At 39.9% G+C, this 14,786-nt stretch overlaps 1 protein-coding gene across 4 annotated transcripts in view; it reads right to left on the bottom strand.

The window, feature by feature from the left end:
• The window catches only part of SFMBT1 (Scm like with four mbt domains 1), a 133,282-nt gene that overhangs the window by 108,865 nt on the left and 9,631 nt on the right, over positions 1 to 14,786 (bottom strand). The window lies entirely within an intron of this gene.

Here is a 14,786-nt window from a genome sequence, read left to right as displayed (position 1 = left end):
GAGCATGACTTCTTGTAAGCATCTATATACATCTTATGCTATTTCTTTTCTTTTTTTTAATATTTATTTATTTGGTTGCACCAGGTCTTAGTTGCGGCTCAAGGGCTCCTTAGTCGTGGCACGCAAACTCTCAGTTGCAGCATGTGTGTGGGATCTAGTTCCTTGACCAGGGATAGAACCCAGGGCCCCCAGCACTGGGAGCCTGGAGTCTTAACCACTGCACCACTAGGGAAGTCCCAATCTTGTGCTAGTTCTTAACCCTTTTCTTTCCCTCTTTAAAAAGATGCATTTCTATGTACAATAAGTAGTAACAGACTTCTGCTTCATTTCTTTAACACAAACTGGATGTCTATGCATATTTAGAAAATAGAAGAATGAAAGTACTAGGAGAGAAAAAAGGTAATTATGCAGAGCAATGCGAGAAGCCAAGAACTTCCTTTACTTTCCCATCAGCTGCTTGCATCTGCTCCCATCTTTCAGACAAAGGAAACTCCCTTCTCAGAGGCTCTAGATTCCACCCTTTTCATCTACTTAATAATATAACACCATTGGTTATATCCTGTGACATATCCACAGGATTAGTCACATCAAAAGAACATACAAACATGCTCTAATGCTGCCATCTCAATAATCAAAGAAAACCTCTCCTGTCCCCATCATGCCCTCCAAGAACTTCTCCATTTCCTGCTTTCCCTTCACAGCAAGAAGTCTCATCTCAGAAGCTTATCTACATATGCCATTTCCTCACTTCCTCCCCAATCTGGCTACAGTCTATCCTAACACACTGACATTACCCTTGGCCAGGTCACCAATGACCTTTCAATTACCAAATCCAAAGGTTTCCTCTCTGGTCTCACCAGGCCCCCGTCTACACAGTAAACTCCTTCCTCCTCAAAGCATTTTCTCCTCTCAGCTACTGTGACACTACTGTCCTGGTTTTCCTTCTTCCTTTCTGGCTAATCCATCTCACTCTCTTTTGCTGGCTTCTTCAGAATCTCACAAACTCTAAATCTTGGAATTCCTCAGGTGCTGTGCTCTCTTTTTCCACATGCATTCAACATTCTCTTCCTGGACGATAACATGCAAAGTCATGGCACTCACTCCCTGAGTTGACACATATGTCCAACTACTCACTTGGAATCTCCATTTTAATGTTGCACAGGCAACCAAAACAGAACTCTAATTTGCTTCTAAACCCAACCCTCCCCAGGCTTCCCCATCTCAGCGCTAAACAACCAACCAAGGCAAAAACTTAGAAACCATGGTCGATGGCTCACTCGCTCTTACTCCGTCCATTAGCAAATCCTACTGAATCTACTTTGACCATATATCTTGAAATTAACCACTTCTCTCCATTTTCACTGCTATCATCCTAAATCAAGCCACCTGGACTATTGCGGTAGCCTCCAAACTGCCTCTCCTTTCATATTGGTAAGTCTGTTCTCTACACAGCAGATAGAGATTTTTTACAGGCAAAGCAGAGGGAATTCCCTGGTGGTCCAGCAGTTAGGGTTCCGCACTTCCACTGCAGAGGGCACGAGTTCCATCCTTGGTCAGGAACTAAGATCCTGCAAGCTGTGCAGCACAGCCAGAAGGAAAAAAAAAAAAACCAGACCCTGTCACAATCGTACTTAAAGCCTTTCAGTAACTTCCTAAACAATAAACTCCAAACTCCTTACTAGGATCTACAAGGCCCTGGAAGGTATGGTCCCTACTTATCACTCCATCTTCCTCCCAATCATACTCCCTCTACTGGTTCCTAATTCACCTCAGACTCTTTCCTAAGTACCATCCCTTTGCCCAAAGTGCTCTTCACACAGCTGCTTCTCACCCTTCATATTGTAAGTCTAAAAGTCACCAGCACAAAAACATTTTTTCTCATCACCCTATTGAGCATGTCCTCATCTTATTCTCTAACATACCACTCAGCCTACCAGCCAAGTACTTAACACAAATATTAGCTTCTATTTACTTCCTTACTAGTTTATTATCTCCCTACTTTCCCACAATATAAGCTTCCCTCTGTTTAGGCTCTATATGCAGTGCCAATAAACATTTGTAGGATGACTGGCAGAAAGAAGAAATAAATCAAAGACAGAGGAAGGAGAGAGAAGAAGGGGAAAAAAGAAAACATTTCCCATCTATATCCAGGTTTCCACCACAGTTTTATAATACAAAGTTTTCCATACTGTAAGTGAAAGTAAAAGTTCACCGTTGGCTAAGTGGAGCCTAACAGTAATATTCTATACAGAACCTACCTGTAAAGTACAGCTCTAGCAGCAATCTGTTTATTTTATACTCAGTGCATTTCTATTGAAAGATCAAATTATTGCTTCTCTACAACTAATCTCGGGAGTTACCAGTGCACACAAATTTGCCAATGTAAATAAGGAGAAAAATTTGCTTAAAACATAAGGCCAAGAAGAGAAAAAACAGAACCACAAAATGCAAGTGCTTTATGCCTAAACGCATTAGAAAATGCCTCCAAAAGTGCAAAATGTTAATGAGGGGTGATCAGTAAATGGGACACATTATGTTATTATCTTTTCGTTTGTGTATGTTTAAAATTTCCCATAATAAAAAGTTAAATAAAAGTAAAAGCCTCTAAGAAGTCAAAACCAAGTAAGTATCTATAGGTCACAGATATTTTCCCCGCTCAAGTACACTCTGTTGCCCTCTGGAGACTTAATTTAAATGAATTGATAACAGTTTCTAAAGGAGTTTTCATAAGACATCAGCTCCTTGGGAGCAGCTGTGGGCCCTCCCACCAGCTCAGTGTCACAGACTTCCAGCCCAGTACCTTTCTATGAGAGTCTCCAACAACTACAGCTCAAAACCAGAGCAACTTTAGGAGAGGAATAAAATTGTTTAAAAGGGGGAAATAGTGAAAGCATGCAGAATGGGAAAATAAATGATTTTTGCTTAAATTTAAGCAGAACATTTTTCTCCTAGAATTTTTTTTTACTATATTTACGTATTTATTGGCTGTGTTGGGTCTTTGATGCTGCATGTAGGCTTTCTCTAGTTGCAGTGAGCGGGGACTACTCTTCATTGCGGTGGCTTCTCTTGGTGCGGAGCAAGGGCGCTAGACACGCGGGCTTCAGTATTTATGGCACTTGGGCTCAGCAGTTGTGGCTCACAGGCTCTAGAACACAGGTTCAGTAGCTGTGGTCCACGGGCTTACTTGCTCTGTGACATGTGGGATCTTCCCAGACCAGGGACCGAACCCGTGTCCCCTGCATTGGCAGGCAGATTCTTAACCACTGTGCCACCAGGGAAGTCCCTCTCCCAGAATCTTGATGAGGCAATATTTCTCTCTAACGTGCACTTCGGATTCTGATGGGGACTTACAGAAGGCTAAATGCAAATATGCCAGAGGTCACCATCCCCAGCCAAAGCAGCCCTCCTCTCCAGGACTCCTTCTCTATGGCATTAGATAAAATGTTACTGCTGTCGGTGGTGGAGATGCTGCTTGTGAAGGCCTCATTTGCTACGTGGCACAGAGAACAGAAGAATGTAAGCTGCTCTGGCGGTAGTTAATTTTTTTTACTATAGAAATACTCTGCTCTTTGGGAAAACAAAAATAATAAAAGTTTATTTTCAGTTTGTTTGGATTAAAGAAAAAAACCCCATTTAGGAAAGTAAGGGAATGCAGCTAGACACAATTTTAGGACTGATTATATCCTCAGGAGTGAATCCATGAACAGAATGGGATGGATCCAAACCGGCACATGAAAGATCCATTCATTTAGTTTACAAGCAGCACAGGCTCATCCTTTAGGAAAAATAATCAGAATTACACAAATCCAAAATAATCTGATGAATGAAACAAGCTGATACTTAAACATAAATTCACCAAAAACAGGATAAATTATTCCCTGAAGATAACTTTTAACATTAAAAGCCCTTAGAATTTCACTTTTTAAGGAAAAAAGCAAGGTTGTGAATTTCGTAAATAAATAAATTACAGTTGAATTCTAAATCTGTAAATGCAATCACTGCACAGGATTTCATTTTGTCTTCCTTTTTGGGGGGTAGGTGGAGGAAGTAATTTTTGATCTATCAATGACAGACCTTACATCCAAGAAACAGATATTCAACCTAAATCCCTAGACCAATTTTAACTGGGGCTTATTGAAGAAGGAAAATGGGCAACAGAAGTCCCACTAATTCCTACCATTTCCACTATGATCTCCCTCCACATCTTGAGAGATTTAAATGTTGCCATCCCTAATCAAAAATAAGCTTATCAGTAATAGACTCATGTCATAAATATTGAGGAGCACTGAACATGAATATAGTTTGCAATCAAGTATATTTAGACCTTGGTATCCTTGTTCACAAGGGTGAAGAGCAGCAACAAGATGCTGGCAATGCATCTTGGGGAGGGGGGGGGGGTGAGAATGATCCGAGCAGCACAGGGAGGAGCACTGGGGCAGAGGTACCATAAATACAAGCCTGTCACATCTCAAACCTGTAACTGACAGCAGGGCTCTGAGAAAAGGCTATAATCAGATTAGGAGAGGCCAGTATGATCTTGTAGGTGACAGAGATCTAATCTGGGACACAATTGGGCCTAAACACAGATTTACTGAACTCATGGAAATGAGCACTTAATCACACTAAGAGATCATAGCCACAGTGAAGATATGTTTCCTGTCGTGTTCCAATTCGAGAGACTGAGTTCAGTTTTGTGGTTCAACACATGGATGTGACTGGGCTAAGCTGGAATTTAATTCTTAGCTTTCTAATGTTTCACTCATGACCTCAGATCTTACCTTGTGTTGTTAATTTAGTTTGCCTACATCTAAGTTTACCTCCACACACGAATAAAATAAATACCACCTGTGCTGCATAGTTTATATTGGTACTCAGCCCCACACTTACCCTTCTAGACTCTCCCTGAATCAGCAGGTGTGAATCTGCATTGCCAGCCCACTTGTCAGTTGTGCTCTCACTCCGCTCTGGAAGCAGCCCTGGCAGCCATACAGGCTCCTGCTCGGAGGTTAGTGGACTCCAGCAATACAGGTGGAAAATGATGGCGTGTGGGCTCTGCGTAATACCACCTTCCCCTTTGCTCCCCCAGCCCTTCCTTTTGTATCCAATTCCTAGCATTATATCCCCCCCTTTTTTTAACTGAAGTATAGCTGATTTACAATGTTGTGCCAATCTCTGTGGTACAGCAAAGTGACTCAGTTATACACATAGAATTATATCCCCTTTTGATTGATGCACGTGGGAGTGGCTTCCTGACTAGACATTGTCTGACAGCCTACCAAATTCAGAATTTATATAACTCACAAACCAGGGTGAGGAGCTATGCTATTAGATATTAATTCATCCATTCAGTCAACAACTTCTTACTGAGCACCTACTATAGGCAAGACCCTGTTCTAGATGCTGGAGATACAACACAGACAAAAATCCCTGTCCTCGAGCTAACATTCAAGTGGGAGAGAGAGATAATACACAGGCTAGAGAAGAAAAATACACAGTGTTAGATAATAAATGCTAAGGGGCAGAGATATGAAATTTTGGAGGAGGGCTGAAATTTTCTTTTTTTTTTAATTGAGGTATAGCTGATTTACAATTAGGTAATAAATTTCAGGTATACAACATGGTGACTAACAATTTTTAAAGGTTATGCTCCATTTACAGTTATTATAATATTGGCTATATTCCCTGTGCTGGACAATATAGCCTCATAGCTTATTTATTTTATACACAGTACTTTGTACCTGTTAATCCCCTACCCCTATCTTGCCCCACTCCCTACTGGTAACCACTAGTTTGTTCTCTGTATCTGCAAGTCTGTTTCTTTTTTGTTATATTCACTAGTTTGTTTTATTTGTTAGATTCCACATATAAGTGGTATCATATAATATATGTCTTTCTCTGACTGACTTATGTCACTAAGCATAATACCAGGAGGGTTGAAATTTTAAACACACAGGTCACTGAGGTGATTTCGGGGGAAAGACCCCAAGGAAGTGAGAGAGCTAGTCATGCACATATCTCCAGGAAGGCATTCCAGGCAGAGAAAACAACACGGGCAGAGGCCCTCAGGAGGGAGCCCCCTGGGCTTGCTGGAGAGCAGATCCTGGGGAGGAAGCCTGAGAGGTTGGAGGCTAGGCCATGGGAGCCTTGTGGGATATGACAAAGACTTGAGTGAAAGCAGGAAATTCTGAGCAGAGGAGTGACATCATCTGACTTATCTGTTAACAGAATCGCACTGTGTCAAGGGTAGCCTGGAGGGGGTAAGGGCAGAAGGAGGGGAATCATTTAGGAGGCTACTGTAATAATCCAAATGAGACTGGATGACACAGCTAAGACCACAGTAATGACAGTGAGGATGCTAAGCAAATTCTGAATAGTCAGGGGTTGGTCCCTAAATCTTGCTGAAATCCACATCCATAGAAATTTCTATTGGACTCCTACCAGGTGAGAATATAATTAGCCAAAGAAAACATAAAAATTGCAAATTAACATTCTACAATAGTCAATATAGGGAAAAACTAACGTATAGCATGTCAGGGTTATAAAATTTTTAATAAATCAAAACAGCAAATGACTCACACATAAGCATTCAGCACAATAATCTCCCTCCACAGTTAAAGAGCAAATTGAGGGGCCCTCAATAGATAACAAAATAAAAAGTTTGGGGCCCATTTAGGATATACTGTAATCTTTTTTTTTTTTTTTTTTTTTTTTTGCGATGGGATAACTTTTCATAGACTTTTTTTTTTTAATTTTATTTATTCATTATTTTTTGGGGGGTACACCAAGTTCAATCAACTGTTTTTATACACATATCCCCGTATTCCCTCCCTTCCTTGACTCCCCCCCTTGAGTCCCCCCCACCCTCCCCGCCCCAGTCCTCTAAGGCATCTTCCATCCTCGAGTTGGACTCCCTTTGTTATACAACAACTTCCCACTGACTATCTATTTCACAGTTGGTAGTATATATATGTCTGTGCTACTCTCTCGCTTCGTCTCAGCTTCCCCTTCACCCCCCGCCCCCTCCCAAACCTCGAGTTCTCCAGTCCATTCTCTGTATCTGCTTCCTTGTTCTTGTCACTGAGTTCATCAGTACCAGTTTTAGATTCCGTATATGTGAGTTAGCATACAATATTTGTCTTTCTCTTTCTGACTTACTTCACTCTGTATGACAGGCTGTAGTTCTATCCACCTTATTACATATAGCTCCATCTCATCCCTTTTTATAGCTGAGTAATATTCCATTGTAGGATATACTGTAATTTTGCCAAGCTGCACGCTTATGTACATGAGGTAACAGAGTACCCCTTCATCTCCTGACTGCTGCGCACTCCAGTTCCAGGCAGGTCCCACTGAGCCTGCCTTCAGTTTCAGGTAGAACAGCCCACAGATCACTGTAGCTAGCTTTGCTTCTTCTGCTACTGTCAAAGAGGGAAAGTTGGTGGGAACCTCGCCAAAGTTAAACAGCTTTAGGAGGAAGCAGCACTAAAGATAAAGGCTTGGAAAGGGATTTGAAAAGGAAAAGTTCAGGGTTATTTTCTTATTTTACACTGGGCCTTTTCTCCATTAAAAACTGAAATATGTTAAGTCTGAGAAAGTCTTACACTAACAATATGATATATGAGTAAGTATTCAAAGATTACTCACTCCCTGACCTTTACTCCCACAAACATTACTCAACAGAAACCATTCCTCAGAATAATACCCTACAAAAATGTTAGCCACTTCTCCCACCCCTGTCGGAGCATCCTCCACAGGAGGCATTCTGACCTTTCTGATAGCACCTATATCCTGTATCATATCTTATCCTGATACAATAAGCTTCTCAAGGGCAGTGAATTTACTCAAATTTGCATTCCCTAAACTCCTGGCACCACCGCTTTATAAAGTCTGCTAAATAAATTTCTATGTCAACAGATCATGATACCTCCAATTCACTAGAGAGGAAAAAACCACAACTTTCTACTGCAGCAATAACGTTCCTGCCTCCAGGGAGGAGTAACATTCTCACAGAAGAAAACTGAGTGCCTCAAGGTCAGCAGCGCTGACAGTCCTGGTGTGCACACTGGCCAATCGGGAATGCCTTTTTCAACCTGAGAGGGCATTAAAGCAGAGCTCCTGTGTGAATTTATTAGGCATTATCCAAAGGCAATTCACTTGCTCTACAGTCCTCTTCAAATCTTCTGACGTTAAAAAAGTCTCCAAACCACTGTTTCAAATGTAAAATAGATAGCTCGAAGTTCCTGCATAACATAAGGAGGTAAACTCGATGATGGGTGGTGACTTAGAGGGTCAGGATAGGGAGGGTGGGGATATGTGTATAAATACAGCTGATTCACTTTGGTGTACCTCAAAAATTGGCACAGCACTGTAAAGCAATTATATTCCAATAAAGAGCTAAAAACAAAACAAACAAACAAAAAAAACCCCACTGTTTCTACCACCTGTTCTTTAAGCACTGAAGGGTCCAACTTGCCAGGCTGCCCTGTTGTTTACTATGCTTTTCACAATCCAAAAACTTGACTAAACCTAGTTGCTAATTTCTATACTTCTTTTTCTCAGATCACTTTCTGAAAGCACCTTCTCAACCCATAAAAACTTGTTCTTTGCCATACTATGTGTACTGTTTCTTTGCCACAAGTCCAAGTCTACAAGTTGTATCCTTTTGTCTGCCTTCATGGGTCATGACTACTCACTAGAACACAAAATAAATGGCAGAAAGAATGCCACAGCAGAGCAAACACACTTAACTCTGGAAAGCACAGTAGTGCACTCAGCGGCTACAAACCCCTGCAGGGAAGGGCACTAGCGCTTGCGGACCTGCAGCGCCCGCCTGCCACTGGTGGGTGTGCCCTCTGTGCAAGCGACAACAGCCCTGGGTTAGGAATATACTACCATGAATTGTTACCCATTTTCTGAGGACAGTATTCTAGATGCAATGTCAGTGCGCAGAGAAGATACTGATGGGGGTATGAATGTATGCTCTGAGGGAGTGTTCTGAAGTTCTTCTGATAAAGGGTAAGAACTGAGAACTCAGGCTCCTGAAATATAATAACACTAAGATTCAACTGCATAACGCATCAAGATTCCAAATTCAGTTTCTTCAGAAGTTACTACACTGGAACCAGAGCTTTCTGTTTAAAATTCCTTATCAAGTAGCTCAGATAAAAACCAACTTAAAAAAAAATTTCTTTTTTAGCTATCTTACTGCCAATGAACAAAAGAAAACAAAAAAATTTCTAGAAAGTGAAATAATTTGTTAGCCAATCCATGCTGCTGTGGTTTTCTCAAAACCAAAACAAGCACAAATAATCTGTTGACAACCAGCAGCACACACACAGGTCTTGGGCTTTAAAGGCACGGTTAACACCTCACAATCTGTGGACATCTTCAGACACCTTGGTCTCCCAAGACTCGGCTGGGAATTCTGCCCCCTCCATCCCTTCTGCCCCAAAGGAAGGGGAAAGAGTGGCGAAGACTCTACCTCCAGATCCCCTTACTCTACTACACCCAGTGCTGGAAAACAGTCTACTTACACAAATACACTAACTCAGAAAGAAAACACTTTCAGTATTAGAAAGCTTGTCTTAATCCAAGCAAATTCAGTTATCCTTAGTCCATGATGCTGTTTATAGCATAAAAAACTGGAAATACAGACTGAATAAATTATGGAGCATCCACATAACAGACTAGTAGGCGATCATTAAAAGAACAGAGAGGAGATCTCTGTGTCCTTGGATATATCCAAGACATTTTAAATGAAAAAAGCACTACCAATTGAGTTTTTTTAAGTGGGTGGGGAAATAGATATCTTTATACAAACAGAATTTTTCTGGAAGAAAACAAAAGAAACTAGGGATAACAGTGGCCTACAGAAGGGACTGAGGGGACTTCCCTGGTGGTCCAGTGGTTGACTCGTGACTCCACTGCAAGATCATTCAGAAGCGACTGAGGGACTAGGGATTTCAGTAAACTCTTTTTCACTACTCAGAATACATTTTACTATGTACATGTATCCCTGTTTTAAAAATAAAAGATTAAGGGAATTTCCTGGAGGTCCAGTGGTTAGGAGCACAGGTTTGATCCCTGGTCAGGGAACGAAGATTCCACAAGCATGGCCGAAAACAAACAAACAAACAAACAAACAAAAGATTAAGTACTTAAGTCTGTGATTATGATAAAAATAAAGCAATGCAAGAAAAAGTGATGCCTATTAAAAGCAATCTCATTTTTCTTATCTATCTCTAAATTCTCTGTGGCAAAATTTGAATTCAGTAAAATGGGTGGGTGGAGCGGTGGTATAGGAAGAGGTCCGGTCTACCCACAGTAACTTTCAACTTTTTGCCAACCATGCTAAAAAAAATGTATACTTCCTCCTCAAACCAGGATACAAAAATCCCTTAAGTGTTTGGCTCTTGTAATCAAAGTTTAAATGATTCAAATATATTAATAAATCCACAAATAAAGTTAAATTACATTTTATATGTTAATATCACATACTAATCATATTATGAGTAAAACAGTTTTATATAATATCTTTTTGTCTTTAAACAAAGAACTTTAGAATTACTGAAGAGTTCAAATTTTCTAAACTCTCTTCAGCCAAAAATCAGTTAAGTAAAAACCTGGAGTATTGACTCATTTTTCTTTTGCGCATGGAAGCAGAACAAAATATATCAAACCTCTTAAAACAAACAAAAAAATCTTTTTAATTTAGAAATCTAAAAAAAATTTTTTTCATTAAAAACTAGAGGGTTTCTCCCCCATAGCTTCAAAATTTCTAAAACTTCTCCATTTCCAAGCAGGACTGAGTAGGGGGTGGGAGGGATTACAGGAAAAGTCTAAGTCTAGTCAACCCTCTCTCACTTCTGTGGATGCCTCCCCTGTTCTCAGGGACCCCTGGTCTTAATCCCGATACAACATCATCAGTGCTCCCACCACAGTAAGAGCACCGATTCAACTAACAATGGTGGGAGGACAGCGGATCCACTGGATTTTATTCTGAAACTCAACCTGGGGCTCATGCACCTGCAAATAACAGGCTCTCAGCAGTCACATAAGGGCAAAGGAAGTATCAACAGAATTGCTCCATCCCATGCCCATATAGAATCAGATTGGTGATTGCCTCTTTGTAACTACTATCATGAAAAGTAAAGCAAATGACTGGAGCTAATGCCCTTCAATTTGATTTTTTACTAATGGAAATGCATTCGTCGAAGATCTGAAGATGCGCAGTTATCCTCGAAAAAGTGATGTTGTAAGTTAATGTGATAAAGAAAATGAAGTTGAGGAAAGGAATTTTGCTCACCCAAAACAAACACTCCAAGTGGCAAAATATGACAAAATGCTGACTTCTCATAAAAAAAAAAATTCTGAACATTCAGAACTAAACTATAACACTGCCCTAAAATCTCCAGAGTTAAAAAAAATTTTTTCTTAGATTATTTACAAGTTGGTTGTTTATTCATACCTCCACTTAACATATATGCATATGTTACGGACCATTCTCAGTACAGGGATGCCATGCTGATTAAAGGACAGACCTGGTTCCTTTCTTCACGGAGTTTACAACAGTAAACAGAAGAACAAGACATTAGGGTACTGTCTAGTCTTCCCATGAGGAACAATAAGGAGAAACATTCCTGGAGTAGGTTTTAATATTCTCTACAGTATGGCTCTAAAGCACTTTATAATAAATTAAAATTTTTAATTTAAATATTTAAATGAGTTAAAAATAAGCTAATTTCATATAGTGATATGTTTTTTCATATGTCATGGAAAAAAAAACAAACAGTAATGAGACAGCAAAGGCCAGGGGAGTGGAGGTAAGGATGTTTAAGGGAAGGTTTCAAGACTGAGCTGACCCCTCTGATGAAAAGGAACTAAATGTAACAAATTTATTATACCTGGAATGACAGAAAAGACACGTGGCTGGATTGTGGGAAAGCAGGCGGAAAAGTGGCAGAGGTGGACAGGGAACAAATCACAAAGGGCATTACAGACCACAAAAGGAGTTTGGATTTTACTGTAATTACTATGGAAAGCCACTGGCAGGCTCTAAGCCTAGGAGTGACAAGATAGGAACTGATTAAACATCATAGTTTCCTGTTTAGAACATTGTATATTTTGGAGTATAAATAATGTTATAAATGGTGGTGCTGCAGTATTGCTTCTGTGCTTTCATTCAGCTATAATTTATCTACTATCTACTCTCTGCTACATTGTATGCAAGGTACCAATGAGGAATAAAAGAGGGTCTCTCATTGTGAGCTCTCAATCTGATACAGACACTGAGCAAATAATTACAACTGTAATATTCACAAGAGGAGAATATGTAGAATACTGTGAGTGCCCGGGGCAAAGGGTAGTTAACCTGGCCTAGAGGAGTCCAGGAAGGAAAACTCCACAGGAGACCAGAGTCTTATAGGACAAACAAGAATCTCCTTAGTGTAGTCCCCTAAGTACAATACCCCAACCACTGGTGGAACATGAGAAAATTTAGGGGCAGCCAAACACTAATTTTTTAAAGTATTTATGTAGCATCATTAAGGTAGAATGGGAAAAAAAAGAGTTAACATATAAAACATGCAACTGCAGCAGCACAGGTATTAGTTAAAGAGGATTTATTAAGAACTTCAAAGGTAAAAACTTCTAGTTATAAAGTAAGTTAAGTCATGGAGATGTAATATACAGCATGGCGACTATAGTTAATAATACTGTACTGCACATTTGAAGGTATCTAAGAGAGTAAATCTTAAAAGTTCTCATAAGAAAAAAATTCTGTAACTAGATATGGTAACAGATGTTAACTAGACTTATTGTGGTGATCATTTCACAATATATACAAATATCAAATCAATAGTTGTACACCTGAAACTAATGTAATGTTGTATGTCAATTATACCTCAATTTTAAAATTAAAAAAAAACAAAACTTTCACTAGCATTTGATTTTCCCGCAACACTGAAAATGTTGTAGTCTAAATGTCACTTCAACAAGTGAATCTGTGTTCTCTGTATGTGTGTGTGTATGTGTTACCCATTGTGTACTAGGGTTAAAAACTTTTTTTCATACCAACTTTTTTTGCAGGCATTTTTACACTCAAGCCAAGACAAGCTTTTATCAGTATTTTCAAACATAAGAGATTTTGAAAAAAATTCCAAATACTCTCCACTTGGATTCAAAAGTTATTAAAATTTTCCTGATTTGCTTTATTTTTCTTTATATGTGTGCATATATGCACACTTTATGAGCCATCTGAAAGTGCTGAAGACATCACAATACCTCACCTCTAAACTCTTCAGCTTGCTGCTCCCAAGAATAAGGGCATCCTCATACATAGTCACAATGCTATTATCATACCACCCCCTAAAAAAAAATCTTTAATATCACCTATTATGAGCAACATAGTTTTTAAAATTTTTAAGTACAAAGGGCTTTGCTGAGAACCTTGGAAGTTCCCTGGTTGCCTAGTGGTTAGGGTTGTGGTTTTTCACTGCTGGGGCCTGAGTTCAGTCCCTGGTAGGGGAACTGAGATCCTGCAAGCCAAGTGGTGTGGGCGAAAAAAAAGAGAGAGAGAAACTTACTGAAGGAATGTATTTTAATAAAACGATTAGATTTATTATTACTTGTATTTCATTATTTTTATTTTTTAAATGTTATAATGCTTTATAAAATTTAAGTTAAAAAGTCAAAATTTTAGGGACTTCCCTGGTGGTCCAGTGGGTAAGACTCTGTGCTCCCAATGCAGGGGACCCAGGTTCGATCCCTGGTCGGGGAACTAGATCCCACATGCATGCTGCAACTAAGAGTCCACATGCTGCAACTAAGAAGCCTGTGTGCCGCAACTAAGACCTGGCTGAGTGTAAATAAATAAATATTTTTTAAAACATTAAGTAAAATAAAAAGTCAAAATTTTAAAGTAAATTTTTAGGGCTTCCCTGGTGGTGCAGTGGTTTAGAATCCACCTACCAATGCAGGGGACACAGGTTCGAGCTCTGGTCCAGGAAGATCCTACATGCCACAGAGCAACTAAGCCCATGCACCACAACTACTGAGCCTGTGGTCTAGAGTCCGAGAGCCACAACTACTGAAGCCCGTGCACCTAGAGCCTATGCTCTGCAACAACAGAAGCCACTGCAATGAGAAGCCCACACATTGCAATGAAGAGTAGCCCCTGCTCTCCCCAACAACAGAAAAGCCTGCATGCAGCAATGAAGACCCAACAGAGCCAACAAATAAAAATAAACCATTTAAAAAAATTTTTGAAGTAAATCTTTAAAATATTAAAAGAATAATTATGGTAATCAAATATGGCCAAAAGTATAGGATTGGTACATGCGAGACGGACATTTGGGGAGCCTTGTTTTAGTGGAGGACACACTGGACATGCGGAGGAGAGGATGTGTGGAGGACCACAGTCTGGGTGTGGCTGGAAGGAGGGTGTGTGTGAGAGGGGGCTAAGCTGGGCAGGTGACCAGACAAGCTCCTCAAGGATTCTGTGCACATTCCTAAGGAGCCTGGACTTTACCCTGCTGGCAGAAGGATACGTTTATGTGATAAAATCAAGTTTGTTTAGAAAGAGCTATCTGGCCACAGTGTGTCAGATGAATTGGAGAAAGAAGGGTTGGGGATGGAGGGGAGGGACAAACATTTAGAGGCAACAGAACCTATTTTTAAATGTTCTGTTAACATTTTAGTTATATTATGGGTTGAATAAACCTGCTATACTGGTAAATGAAAAAAAAATTGTAAAACTAAACTAAGTTTACTTGAATGTTCATGTTGTA

The sequence above is a fragment of the Hippopotamus amphibius genome, chromosome 13 (genome assembly GCF_030028045.1).
Source record: "Hippopotamus amphibius kiboko isolate mHipAmp2 chromosome 13, mHipAmp2.hap2, whole genome shotgun sequence".
NCBI lineage: Eukaryota > Metazoa > Chordata > Mammalia > Artiodactyla > Hippopotamidae > Hippopotamus > Hippopotamus amphibius.
The sequence above is the reverse complement of the archived record's forward strand: the minus strand, read 5'-3'. Positions and strand labels throughout refer to the sequence as shown.